Raw genomic sequence first — 14500 nt, 5'->3', positions numbered from 1 at the left:
TCTTCAGAGGATCGATGTGGACTTGTTGGGCTGAAGGTCCTGTTTCCACACTGTAGCCAATCTAATTTATTCTAATCTCGTCCACACCGACCCTGCAGAGAGCAATCGACCCAGACCCATTCCGCATCATTCCACATTTAATGCTGACGAATCCACCGGGCCCGCACTATCACCGTACACAATGGGACAATGAAGCATGGCCAATCCCGCAGAAGCTACACATCTTTGGACTGAGAGCGGTAACCGGAGCAGCCGGAGCAAACCCACGCACACACGGGCAGAATGTTCAAACTGTACAGACGGTGAGGCGAGAGTCGATTGAAACCTGTGTCCCATGTATTTGAGTCAGCCAGTGTTAACCAATCCAGCGCAGTGCGCCGGACCACCCGGCTCCATAGCTCAGCGGTTAGAGCACCAGGGGTCGTGAGTTCAAATCTCACTGGGGCCTCTCAGCCATGTCTCCAGCGCCCACTCAGTTTCAACGCTTGGCATGAGACTGTAGGATGCTATGTTCAAGCTCAACGCCAGCTTGTCGTCTAACCGGCTTATTTGGAAGCTACGGCGTCCACCCGCAATCACCAAATGAACGAGTCGCGCTCCTGAATAACCCTGTTGGACTGATAGCTGCTGTTTTTGTCAAGAGCTTGGGAATTGATGTCTGAAACACCAGGGTCATTACCCTGAAGTGACAGACACTTGTCGCCTCTCATTTCTCGTCTCAGACCTGTTGAGCTTTTCCTGCAACTTCTGTTTTTGTCACTTACAGCGTTCAGTTGAAATCCACAAACTTCTTTTTTCTGCAGGCAAAGAACGGGGCTGTGTGTGTTCACGGATTTAACTTTGAGATCGCTGACCTCAGTCACTCCAAGCGAGCGAATGACAATTCCCAATTAGGTCTCCCGGTGATTGTCAGAAATCTCAGAGGCATAGGATCCCTCCAGTTTGGAAACAGGCCATTCCGCCCAACCAGTCGCTCAGTGGTTCGCACTGCTGCCTCACAGCGCTAGGGAGCCAGGCTCGATTCCAGCTTTAGGGAATCGAGTCTGTGTCGACTTTGCACATTCTCCCAGAGTCTGCGTGGGTTTGCTCCGGTTTGCTCTCACAGTCCAAAGACGTGCAGGCCGGCTGAATTGGCCATTCTAAATTGCTGAGCTGAAAATGTATTGCTGGAAAAGCGCAGCAGGTCCGGCAGCATCCAATGAGCAGGAGAATCGACGTTTCGGGCATGAGCCCTTCTACAGGAAGTTCTAAATTGCCCCTAGTCATAGGTGCATTATTCAGAGTGAAACGGGTCTGGGTGGGTGACTCTTCAGAGGATCGATGTGGACTTGTTGGGCTGAAGGTCCTGTTTCCACACTGTAGCCAATCTAATTTATTCTAATCTCGTCCACACCGACCCTGCAGAGAGCAATCGACCCAGACCCATTCCGCATCATTCCACATTTAATGCTGACGAATCCACCGGGCCCGCACTATCACCGTACACAATGGGACAATGAAGCATGGCCAATCCCGCAGAAGCTACACATCTTTGGACTGAGAGCGGTAACCGGAGCAGCCGGAGCAAACCCACGCACACACGGGCAGAATGTTCAAACTGTACAGACGGTGAGGCGAGAGTCGATTGAAACCTGTGTCCCATGTATTTGAGTCAGCCAGTGTTAACCAATCCAGTGCAGTGCGCCGGACCACCCGGCTCCATAGCTCAGCGGTTGGAGCACCAGGGGTCGTGAGTTCAAATCTCACTGGGGCCTCTCAGCCATGTCTCCAGCGCCCACTCAGTTTCAACGCTTGGCATGAGACTGTAGGATGCTATGTTCAAGCTCAACGCCAGCTTGTCGTCTAACCGGCTTATTTGGAAGCTACGGCGTTCACCCGCAATCACCAAATGAACGGGTCGCGCTCCTGAATAACCCTGTTGGACTGATAGCTGCTGTTTTTGTCAAGAGCTTGGGAATTGATGTCTGAAACACCAGGGTCATTACCCTGAAGTGACAGACACCTGTCGACTCTCATTTCTCGTCTCAGACCTGTTGAGCTTTTCCTGCAACTTCTGTTTTTGTCACTTACAGCGTTCAGTTGAAATCCACAAACTTCTTTTTTCTGCAGGCAAAGAACGGGGCTGTGTGTGTTCACGGATTTAACTTTGAGATCGCTGACCTCAGTCACTCCAAGCGAGCGAATGACAATTCCCAATTAGGTCTCCCGGTGATTGTCAGAAATCTCAGAGGCATAGGATCCCTCCAGTTTGGAAACAGGCCATTCCGCCCAACCAGTCGCTCAGTGGTTCGCACTGCTGCCTCACAGCGCTAGGGAGCCAGGCTCGATTCCAGCTTTAGGGAATCGAGTCTGTGTCGACTTTGCACATTCTCCCAGAGTCTGCGTGGGTTTGCTCCGGTTTGCTCTCACAGTCCAAAGACGTGCAGGCCGGCTGAATTGGCCATTCTAAATTGCTGAGCTGAAAATGTATTGCTGGAAAAGCGCAGCAGGTCAGGCAGCATCCAAGGAGCAGGAGAATCGACGTTTCGGGCATGAGCCCTTCTACAGGAAGTTCTAAATTGCCCCTAGTCATAGGTGCATTATTCAGAGTGAAACGGGTCTGGGTGGGTTACTCTTCAGAGGATCGATGTGGACTTGTTGGGCTGAAGGTCCTGTTTCCACACTGTAGCCAATCTAATTTATTCTAATCTCGTCCACACCGACCCTGCAGAGAGCAATCGACCCAGACCCATTCCGCATCATTCCACATTTAATGCTGACGAATCCACCGGGCCCGCACTATCACCGTACACAATGGGACAATGAAGCATGGCCAATCCCGCAGAAGCTACACATCTTTGGACTGAGAGCGGTAACCGGAGCAGCCGGAGCAAACCCACGCACACACGGGCAGAATGTTCAAACTGGACAGACGGTGAGGCGAGAGTCGATTGAAACCTGTGTCCCAAGTACTTGGGTCAGCCAGTGTTAACCAATCCAGCGCAGTGCGCCGGACCACCCGGCTCCATAGCACAGCGGTTAGAGCACTGGTCTTGTAAACCAGGGGTCGTGAGTTCAAATCTCACTGGGGCCTCTCAGCCATGTCTCCAGCGCCCACTCAGTTTCAACGCTTGGCATGAGACTGTAGGATGCTATGGTCAAGCTCAACGCCAGCTTGTCGTCTAACCGGCTTATTTGGAAGCGACCGCGTTCACCCGCAATCACCAAATGAACGAGTCGAGCTCCTGAATAACCCTGTTGGACTGATAGCTGCTGTTTTTGTCAAGAGCTTGGGAACTGATGTCTGAAACACCAGGGTCATTACCCTGAAGTGACAGACACCTGTCGACTCTCATTTCTCGTCTCAGACCTGTTGAGCTTTTCCTGCAACTTCTGTTTTTGTCACTTACAGCGTTCAGTTGAAATCCACAAACTTCTTTTTTCTGCAGGCAAAGAACGGGGCTGTGTGTGTTCACGGATTTAACTTTGAGATCGCTGACCTCAGTCACTCCAAGCGAGCGAATGACAATTCCCAATTAGGTCTCCCGGTGATTGTCAGAAATCTCAGAGGCATAGGATCCCTCCAGTTTGGAAACAGGCCATTCCGCCCAACCAGTCGCTCAGTGGTTCGCACTGCTGCCTCACAGCGCTAGGGAGCCAGGCTCGATTCCAGCTTTAGGGAATCGAGTCTGTGTCGACTTTGCACATTCTCCCAGAGTCTGCGTGGGTTTGCTCCGGTTTGCTCTCACAGTCCAAAGACGTGCAGGCCGGCTGAATTGGCCATTCTAAATTGCTGAGCTGAAAATGTATTGCTGGAAAAGCGCAGCAGGTCCGGCAGCATCCAATGAGCAGGAGAATCGACGTTTCGGGCATGAGCCCTTCTACAGGAAGTTCTAAATTGCCCCTAGTCATAGGTGCATTATTCAGAGTGAAACGGGTCTGGGTGGGTGACTCTTCAGAGGATCGATGTGGACTTGTTGGGCTGAAGGTCCTGTTTCCACACTGTAGCCAATCTAATTTATTCTAATCTCGTCCACACCGACCCTGCAGAGAGCAATCGACCCAGACCCATTCCGCATCATTCCACATTTAATGCTGACGAATCCACCGGGCCCGCACTATCACCGTACACAATGGGACAAGGAAGCATGGCCAATCCCGCAGAAGCTACACATCTTTGGACTGAGAGCGGTAACCGGAGCAGCCGGAGCAAACCCACGCACACACGGGCAGAATGTTCAAACTGTACAGACGGTGAGGCGAGAGTCGATTGAAACCTGTGTCCCAAGTACTTGGGTCAGCCAGTGTTAACCAATCCAGCGCAGTGCGCCGGACCACCCGGCTCCATAGCACAGCGGTTAGAGCACTGGTCTTGTAAACCAGGGGTCGTGAGTTCAAATCTCACTGGGGCCTCTCAGCCATGTCTCCAGCGCCCACTCAGTTTCAACGCTTGGCATGAGACTGTAGGATGCTATGGTCAAGCTCAACGCCAGCTTGTCGTCTAACCGGCTTATTTGGAAGCGACGGCGTTCACCCGCAATCACCAAATGAACGAGTCGCGCTCCTGAATAACCCTGTTGGACTGATAGCTGCTGTTTTTGTCAAGAGCTTGGGAACTGATGTCTGAAACACCAGGGTCATTACCCTGAAGTGACAGACACCTGTCGACTCTCATTTCTCGTCTCAGACCTGTTGAGCTTTTCCTGCAACTTCTGTTTTTGTCACTTACAGCGTTCAGTTGAAATCCACAAACTTCTTTTTTCTGCAGGCAAAGAACGGGGCTGTGTGTGTTCACGGATTTAACTTTGAGATCGCTGACCTCAGTCACTCCAAGCGAGCGAATGACAATTCCCAATTAGGTCTCCCGGTGATTGTCAGAAATCTCAGAGGCATAGGATCCCTCCAGTTTGGAAACAGGCCATTCCGCCCAACCAGTCGCTCAGTGGTTCGCACTGCTGCCTCACAGCGCTAGGGAGCCAGGCTCGATTCCAGCTTTAGGGAATCGAGTCTGTGTCGACTTTGCACATTCTCCCAGAGTCTGCGTGGGTTTGCTCCGGTTTGCTCTCACAGTCCAAAGACGTGCAGGCCGGCTGAATTGGCCATTCTAAATTGCTGAGCTGAAAATGTATTGCTGGAAAAGCGCAGCAGGTCCGGCAGCATCCAAGGAGCAGGAGAATCGACGTTTCGGGCATGAGCCCTTCTACAGGAAGTTCTAAATTGCCCCTAGTCATAGGTGCATTATTCAGAGTGAAACGGGTCTGGGTGGGTGACTCTTCAGAGGATCGATGTGGACTTGTTGGGCTGAAGGTCCTGTTTCCACACTGTAGCCAATCTAATTTATTCTAATCTCGTCCACACCGACCCTGCAGAGAGCAATCGACCCAGACCCATTCCGCATCATTCCACATTTAATGCTGACGAATCCACCGGGCCCGCACTATCACCGTACACAATGGGACAAGGAAGCATGGCCAATCCCGCTGAAGCTACACATCTTTGGACTGAGAGCGGTAACCGGAGCAGCCGGAGCAAACCCACGCACACACGGGCAGAATGTTCAAACTGTACAGACGGTGAGGCGAGAGTCGATTGAAACCTGTGTCCCAAGTACTTGAGTCAGCCAGTGTTAACCAATCCAGTGCAGTGCGCCGGGCCACCCGGCTCCATAGCTCAGCGGTTAGAGCGCTGGTCTTGTAAACCAGGGGTCGTGAGTTCAAATCTCACTGGGGCCTCTCAGCCATGTCTCCAGCGCCCACTCAGTTTCAACGCTTGGCATGAGACTGTAGGATGCTATGTTCAAGCTCAACGCCAGCTTGTCGTCTAACCGGCTTATTTGGAAGCTACGGCGTTCACCCGCAATCACCAAATGAACGAGTCGCGCTCCTGAATAACCCTCTTGGACTGATAGCTGCTGTTTTTGTCAAGAGCTTGGGAATTGATGTCTGAAACACCAGGGTCATTACCCTGAAGTGACAGACACCTGTCGACTCTCATTTCTCGTCTCAGACCTGTTGAGCTTTTCCTGCAACTTCTGTTTTTGTCACTTACAGCGTTCAGTTGAAATCCACAAACTTCTTTCTTCTGCAGGCAAAGAACGGGGCTGTGTGTGTTCACGGATTTAACTTTGAGATCGCTGACCTCAGTCACTCCAAGCGAGCGAATGACAATTCCCAATTAGGTCTCCCGGTGATTGTCAGAAATCTCAGAGGCATAGGATCCCTCCAGTTTGGAAACAGGCCATTCCGCCCAACCAGTCGCTCAGTGGTTCGCACTGCTGCCTCACAGCGCTAGGGAGCCAGGCTCGATTCCAGCTTTAGGGAATCGAGTCTGTGTCGACTTTGCACATTCTCCCAGAGTCTGCGTGGGTTTGCTCCGGTTTGCTCTCACAGTCCAAAGACGTGCAGGCCGGCTGAATTGGCCATTCTAAATTGCTGAGCTGAAAATGTATTGCTGGAAAAGCGCAGCAGGTCAGGCAGCATCCAAGGAGCAGGAGAATCGACGTTTCGGGCATGAGCCCTTCTACAGGAAGTTCTAAATTGCCCCTAGTCATAGGTGCATTATTCAGAGTGAAACGGGTCTGGGTGGGTTACTCTTCAGAGGATCGATGTGGACTTGTTGGGCTGAAGGTCCTGTTTCCACACTGTAGCCAATCTAATTTATTCTAATCTCGTCCACACCGACCCTGCAGAGAGCAATCGACCCAGACCCATTCCGCATCATTCCACATTTAATGCTGGAGAATCCACCGGGCCCGCACTATCACCGTACACAATGGGACAATGAAGCATGGCCAATCCCGCAGAAGCTACACATCTTTGTACTGAGAGCGGTAACCGGAGCAGCCGGAGCAAACCCACGCACACACGGGCAGAATGTTCAAACTGGACAGACGGTGAGGCGAGAGTCGATTGAAACCTGTGTCCCAAGTACTTGGGTCAGCCAGTGTTAACCAATCCAGCGCAGTGCGCCGGACCACCCGGCTCCATAGCACAGCGGTTAGAGCACTGGTCTTGTAAACCAGGGGTCGTGAGTTCAAATCTCACTGGGGCCTCTCAGCCATGTCTCCAGCGCCCACTCAGTTTCAACGCTTGGCATGAGACTGTAGGATGCTATGGTCAAGCTCAACGCCAGCTTGTCGTCTAACCGGCTTATTTGGAAGCGACGGCGTTCACCCGCAATCACCAAATGAACGAGTCGCGCTCCTGAATAACCCTGTTGGACTGATAGCTGCTGTTTTTGTCAAGAGCTTGGGAACTGATGTCTGAAACACCAGGGTCATTACCCTGAAGTGACAGACACCTGTCGACTCTCATTTCTCGTCTCAGACCTGTTGAGCTTTTCCTGCAACTTCTGTTTTTGTCACTTACAGCGTTCAGTTGAAATCCACAAACTTCTTTTTTCTGCAGGCAAAGAACGGGGCTGTGTGTGTTCACGGATTTAACTTTGAGATCGCTGACCTCAGTCACTCCAAGCGAGCGAATGACAATTCCCAATTAGGTCTCCCGGTGATTGTCAGAAATCTCAGAGGCATAGGATCCCTCCAGTTTGGAAACAGGCCATTCCGCCCAACCAGTCGCTCAGTGGTTCGCACTGCTGCCTCACAGCGCTAGGGAGCCAGGCTCGATTCCAGCTTTAGGGAATCGAGTCTGTGTCGACTTTGCACATTCTCCCAGAGTCTGCGTGGGTTTGCTCCGGTTTGCTCTCACAGTCCAAAGACGTGCAGGCCGGCTGACTTGGCCATTCTAAATTGCTGAGCTGAAAATGTATTGCTGGAAAAGCGCAGCAGGTCCGGCAGCATCCAATGAGCAGGAGAATCGACGTTTCGGGCATGAGCCCTTCTACAGGAAGTTCTAAATTGCCCCTAGTCATAGGTGCATTATTCAGAGTGAAACGGGTCTGGGTGGGTGACTCTTCAGAGGATCGATGTGGACTTGTTGGGCTGAAGGTCCTGTTTCCACACTGTAGCCAATCTAATTTATTCTAATCTCGTCCACACCGACCCTGCAGAGAGCAATCGACCCAGACCCATTCCGCATCATTCCACATTTAATGCTGACGAATCCACCGGGCCCGCACTATCACCGTACACAATGGGACAAGGAAGCATGGCCAATCCCGCTGAAGCTACACATCTTTGGACTGAGAGCGGTAACCGGAGCAGCCGGAGCAAACCCACGCACACACGGGCAGAATGTTCAAACTGTACAGACGGTGAGGCGAGAGTCGATTGAAACCTGTGTCCCAAGTACTTGAGTCAGCCAGTGTTAACCAATCCAGTGCAGTGCGCCGGGCCACCCGGCTCCATAGCTCAGCGGTTAGAGCGCTGGTCTTGTAAACCAGGGGTCGTGAGTTCAAATCTCACTGGGGCCTCTCAGCCATGTCTCCAGCGCCCACTCAGTTTCAACGCTTGGCATGAGACTGTAGGATGCTATGTTCAAGCTCAACGCCAGCTTGTCGTCTAACCGGCTTATTTGGAAGCTACGGCGTTCACCCGCAATCACCAAATGAACGAGTCGCGCTCCTGAATAACCCTCTTGGACTGATAGCTGCTGTTTTTGTCAAGAGCTTGGGAATTGATGTCTGAAACACCAGGGTCATTACCCTGAAGTGACAGACACCTGTCGACTCTCATTTCTCGTCTCAGACCTGTTGAGCTTTTCCTGCAACTTCTGTTTTTGTCACTTACAGCGTTCAGTTGAAATCCACAAACTTCTTTCTTCTGCAGGCAAAGAACGGGGCTGTGTGTGTTCACGGATTTAACTTTGAGATCGCTGACCTCAGTCACTCCAAGCGAGCGAATGACAATTCCCAATTAGGTCTCCCGGTGATTGTCAGAAATCTCAGAGGCATAGGATCCCTCCAGTTTGGAAACAGGCCATTCTGCCCAACCAGTCGCTCAGTGGTTCGCACTGCTGCCTCACAGCGCTAGGGAGCCAGGCTCGATTCCAGCTTTAGGGAATCGAGTCTGTGTCGACTTTGCACATTCTCCCAGAGTCTGCGTGGGTTTGCTCCGGTTTGCTCTCACAGTCCAAAGACGTGCAGGCCGGCTGAATTGGCCATTCTAAATTGCTGAGCTGAAAATGTATTGCTGGAAAAGCGCAGCAGGTCAGGCAGCATCCAAGGAGCAGGAGAATCGACGTTTCGGGCATGAGCCCTTCTACAGGAAGTTCTAAATTGCCCCTAGTCATAGGTGCATTATTCAGAGTGAAACGGGTCTGGGTGGGTTACTCTTCAGAGGATCGATGTGGACTTGTTGGGCTGAAGGTCCTGTTTCCACACTGTAGCCAATCTAATTTATTCTAATCTCGTCCACACCGACCCTGCAGAGAGCAATCGACCCAGACCCATTCCGCATCATTCCACATTTAATGCTGGAGAATCCACCGGGCCCGCACTATCACCGTACACAATGGGACAATGAAGCATGGCCAATCCCGCAGAAGCTACACATCTTTGTACTGAGAGCGGTAACCGGAGCAGCCGGAGCAAACCCACGCACACACGGGCAGAATGTTCAAACTGGACAGACGGTGAGGCGAGAGTCGATTGAAACCTGTGTCCCAAGTACTTGGGTCAGCCAGTGTTAACCAATCCAGCGCAGTGCGCCGGACCACCCGGCTCCATAGCACAGCGGTTAGAGCACTGGTCTTGTAAACCAGGGGTCGTGAGTTCAAATCTCACTGGGGCCTCTCAGCCATGTCTCCAGCGCCCACTCAGTTTCAACGCTTGGCATGAGACTGTAGGATGCTATGGTCAAGCTCAACGCCAGCTTGTCGTCTAACCGGCTTATTTGGAAGCGACGGCGTTCACCCGCAATCACCAAATGAACGAGTCGCGCTCCTGAATAACCCTGTTGGACTGATAGCTGCTGTTTTTGTCAAGAGCTTGGGAACTGATGTCTGAAACACCAGGGTCATTACCCTGAAGTGACAGACACCTGTCGACTCTCATTTCTCGTCTCAGACCTGTTGAGCTTTTCCTGCAACTTCTGTTTTTGTCACTTACAGCGTTCAGTTGAAATCCACAAACTTCTTTTTTCTGCAGGCAAAGAACGGGGCTGTGTGTGTTCACGGATTTAACTTTGAGATCGCTGACCTCAGTCACTCCAAGCGAGCGAATGACAATTCCCAATTAGGTCTCCCGGTGATTGTCAGAAATCTCAGAGGCATAGGATCCCTCCAGTTTGGAAACAGGCCATTCCGCCCAACCAGTCGCTCAGTGGTTCGCACTGCTGCCTCACAGCGCTAGGGAGCCAGGCTCGATTCCAGCTTTAGGGAATCGAGTCTGTGTCGACTTTGCACATTCTCCCAGAGTCTGCGTGGGTTTGCTCCGGTTTGCTCTCACAGTCCAAAGACGTGCAGGCCGGCTGAATTGGCCATTCTAAATTGCTGAGCTGAAAATGTATTGCTGGAAAAGCGCAGCAGGTCCGGCAGCATCCAATGAGCAGGAGAATCGACGTTTCGGGCATGAGCCCTTCTACAGGAAGTTCTAAATTGCCCCTAGTCATAGGTGCATTATTCAGAGTGAAACGGGTCTGGGTGGGTGACTCTTCAGAGGATCGATGTGGACTTGTTGGGCTGAAGGTCCTGTTTCCACACTGTAGCCAATCTAATTTATTCTAATCTCGTCCACACCGACCCTGCAGAGAGCAATCGACCCAGACCCATTCCGCATCATTCCACATTTAATGCTGACGAATCCACCGGGCCCGCACTATCACCGTACACAATGGGACAAGGAAGCATGGCCAATCCCGCTGAAGCTACACATCTTTGGACTGAGAGCGGTAACCGGAGCAGCCGGAGCAAACCCACGCACACACGGGCAGAATGTTCAAACTGTACAGACGGTGAGGCGAGAGTCGATTGAAACCTGTGTCCCAAGTACTTGAGTCAGCCAGTGTTAACCAATCCAGTGCAGTGCGCCGGGCCACCCGGCTCCATAGCTCAGCGGTTAGAGCGCTGGTCTTGTAAACCAGGGGTCGTGAGTTCAAATCTCACTGGGGCCTCTCAGCCATGTCTCCAGCGCCCACTCAGTTTCAACGCTTGGCATGAGACTGTAGGATGCTATGTTCAAGCTCAACGCCAGCTTGTCGTCTAACCGGCTTATTTGGAAGCTACGGCGTTCACCCGCAATCACCAAATGAACGAGTCGCGCTCCTGAATAACCCTCTTGGACTGATAGCTGCTGGTTTTGTCAAGAGCTTGGGAATTGATGTCTGAAACACCAGGGTCATTACCCTGAAGTGACAGACACCTGTCGACTCTCATTTCTCGTCTCAGACCTGTTGAGCTTTTCCTGCAACTTCTGTTTTTGTCACTTACAGCGTTCAGTTGAAATCCACAAACTTCTTTCTTCTGCAGGCAAAGAACGGGGCTGTGTGTGTTCACGGATTTAACTTTGAGATCGCTGACCTCAGTCACTCCAAGCGAGCGAATGACAATTCCCAATTAGGTCTCCCGGTGATTGTCAGAAATCTCAGAGGCATAGGATCCCTCCAGTTTGGAAACAGGCCATTCCGCCCAACCAGTCGCTGAGTGGTTCGCACTGCTGCCTCACAGCGCTAGGGAGCCAGGCTCGATTCCAGCTTTAGGGAATCGAGTCTGTGTCGACTTTGCACATTCTCCCAGAGTCTGCGTGGGTTTGCTCCGGTTTGCTCTCACAGTCCAAAGACGTGCAGGCCGGCTGAATTGGCCATTCTAAATTGCTGAGCTGAAAATGTATTGCTGGAAAAGCGCAGCAGGTCAGGCAGCATCCAAGGAGCAGGAGAATCGACGTTTCGGGCATGAGCCCTTCTACAGGAAGTTCTAAATTGCCCCTAGTCATAGGTGCATTATTCAGAGTGAAACGGGTCTGGGTGGGTTACTCTTCAGAGGATCGATGTGGACTTGTTGGGCTGAAGGTCCTGTTTCCACACTGTAGCCAATCTAATTTATTCTAATCTCGTCCACACCGACCCTGCAGAGAGCAATCGACCCAGACCCATTCCGCATCATTCCACATTTAATGCTGGAGAATCCACCGGGCCCGCACTATCACCGTACACAATGGGACAATGAAGCATGGCCAATCCCGCAGAAGCTACACATCTTTGTACTGAGAGCGGTAACCGGAGCAGCCGGAGCAAACCCACGCACACACGGGCAGAATGTTCAAACTGGACAGACGGTGAGGCGAGAGTCGATTGAAACCTGTGTCCCAAGTACTTGGGTCAGCCAGTGTTAACCAATCCAGCGCAGTGCGCCGGACCACCCGGCTCCATAGCACAGCGGTTAGAGCACTGGTCTTGTAAACCAGGGGTCGTGAGTTCAAATCTCACTGGGGCCTCTCAGCCATGTCTCCAGCGCCCACTCAGTTTCAACGCTTGGCATGAGACTGTAGGATGCTATGGTCAAGCTCAACGCCAGCTTGTCGTCTAACCGGCTTATTTGGAAGCGACGGCGTTCACCCGCAATCACCAAATGAACGAGTCGCGCTCCTGAATAACCCTGTTGGACTGATAGCTGCTGTTTTTGTCAAGAGCTTGGGAACTGATGTCTGAAACACCAGGGTCATTACCCTGAAGTGACAGACACCTGTCGACTCTCATTTCTCGTCTCAGACCTGTTGAGCTTTTCCTGCAACTTCTGTTTTTGTCACTTACAGCGTTCAGTTGAAATCCACAAACTTCTTTTTTCTGCAGGCAAAGAACGGGGCTGTGTGTGTTCACGGATTTAACTTTGAGATCGCTGACCTCAGTCACTCCAAGCGAGCGAATGACAATTCCCAATTAGGTCTCCCGGTGATTGTCAGAAATCTCAGAGGCATAGGATCCCTCCAGTTTGGAAACAGGCCATTCCGCCCAACCAGTCGCTCAGTGGTTCGCACTGCTGCCTCACAGCGCTAGGGAGCCAGGCTCGATTCCAGCTTTAGGGAATCGAGTCTGTGTCGACTTTGCACATTCTCCCAGAGTCTGCGTGGGTTTGCTCCGGTTTGCTCTCACAGTCCAAAGACGTGCAGGCCGGCTGAATTGGCCATTCTAAATTGCTGAGCTGAAAATGTATTGCTGGAAAAGCGCAGCAGGTCCGGCAGCATCCAATGAGCAGGAGAATCGACGTTTCGGGCATGAGCCCTTCTACAGGAAGTTCTAAATTGCCCCTAGTCATAGGTGCATTATTCAGAGTGAAACGGGTCTGGGTGGGTGACTCTTCAGAGGATCGATGTGGACTTGTTGGGCTGAAGGTCCTGTTTCCACACTGTAGCCAATCTAATTTATTCTAATCTCGTCCACACCGACCCTGCAGAGAGCAATCGACCCAGACCCATTCCGCATCATTCCACATTTAATGCTGACGAATCCACCGGGCCCGCACTATCACCGTACACAATGGGACAAGGAAGCATGGCCAATCCCGCTGAAGCTACACATCTTTGGACTGAGAGCGGTAACCGGAGCAGCCGGAGCAAACCCACGCACACACGGGCAGAATGTTCAAACTGTACAGACGGTGAGGCGAGAGTCGATTGAAACCTGTGTCCCAAGTACTTGAGTCAGCCAGTGTTAACCAATCCAGTGCAGTGCGCCGGGCCACCCGGCTCCATAGCTCAGCGGTTAGAGCGCTGGTCTTGTAAACCAGGGGTCGTGAGTTCAAATCTCACTGGGGCCTCTCAGCCATGTCTCCAGCGCCCACTCAGTTTCAACGCTTGGCATGAGACTGAAGGATGCTATGTTCAAGCTCAACGCCAGCTTGTCGTCTAACCGGCTTTTTTGGAAGCTACGGCGTTCACCCACAACCACCAAATGAACGAGTCGCGCTCCTGAATAACCCTGTTGGACTGATAGCTGCTGTTTTTGTCAAGAGCTTGGGTATTGATGTCTGAAACACCAGGGTCATTACCCTGAAGTGACAGACACCTGTCGACTCTCATTTCTCGTCTCAGACCTGTTGAGCTTTTCCTGCAACTTCTGTTTTTGTCACTTACAGCGTTCAGTTGAAATCCACAAACTTCTTTTTTCTGCAGGCAAAGAACGGGGCTGTGTGTGTTCACGGATTTAACTTTGAGATCGCTGACCTCAGTCACTCCAAGCGAGCGAATGACAATTCCCAATTAGGTCTCCCGGTGATTGTCAGAAATCTCAGAGGCATAGGATCCCTCCAGTTTGGAAACAGGCCATTCCGCCCAACCAGTCGCTCAGTGGTTCGCACTGCTGCCTCACAGCGCTAGGGAGCCAGGCTCGATTCCAGCTTTAGGGAATCGAGTCTGTGTCGACTTTGCACATTCTCCCAGAGTCTGCGTGGGTTTGCTCCGGTTTGCTCTCACAGTCCAAAGACGTGCAGGCCGGCTGAATTGGCCATTCTAAATTGCTGAGCTGAAAATGTATTGCTGGAAAAGCGCAGCAGGTCCGGCAGCATCCAAGGAGCAGGAGAATCGACGTTTCGGGCATGAGCCCTTCTACAGGAAGTTCTAAATTGCCCCTAGTCATAGGTGCATTATTCAGAGTGAAACGGGTCTGGGTGGGTGACTCTTCAGAGGATCGATG

General features: G+C 51.8%; 4 non-coding genes across 4 annotated transcripts; all 4 read left to right on the top strand.

Moving 5' to 3' along the window:
* The first annotated feature begins 5638 nt into the window (after positions 1-5638).
* On the top strand, positions 5639-5711 carry trnat-ugu (transfer RNA threonine (anticodon UGU)). The gene has a single exon. It is a non-coding gene; the product is annotated as a tRNA-Thr (tRNA).
* A 2565-nt stretch (positions 5712-8276) lies between these two features.
* On the top strand, positions 8277-8349 carry trnat-ugu (transfer RNA threonine (anticodon UGU)). The gene has a single exon. It is a non-coding gene; the product is annotated as a tRNA-Thr (tRNA).
* Positions 8350-10914: 2565 nt separating this feature from the next.
* On the top strand, positions 10915-10987 carry trnat-ugu (transfer RNA threonine (anticodon UGU)). Its single transcript has one exon. It is a non-coding gene; the product is annotated as a tRNA-Thr (tRNA).
* Positions 10988-13552: 2565 nt separating this feature from the next.
* trnat-ugu (transfer RNA threonine (anticodon UGU)) lies at positions 13553-13625 on the top strand. The gene has a single exon. It is a non-coding gene; the product is annotated as a tRNA-Thr (tRNA).
* Positions 13626-14500: the final 875 nt, after the last annotated feature.

The sequence above is a fragment of the Chiloscyllium plagiosum genome, unplaced genomic scaffold (assembly GCF_037043375.1).
Source record: "Chiloscyllium plagiosum isolate Xiang-an unplaced genomic scaffold, Cpla_swu_hap1 HiC_scaffold_38, whole genome shotgun sequence".
NCBI classification, from domain to species: Eukaryota; Metazoa; Chordata; class Chondrichthyes; order Orectolobiformes; family Hemiscylliidae; genus Chiloscyllium; species Chiloscyllium plagiosum.
Note: the sequence above shows the minus strand (reverse complement) of the source record. Positions and strands in the feature narration are given on the sequence as shown.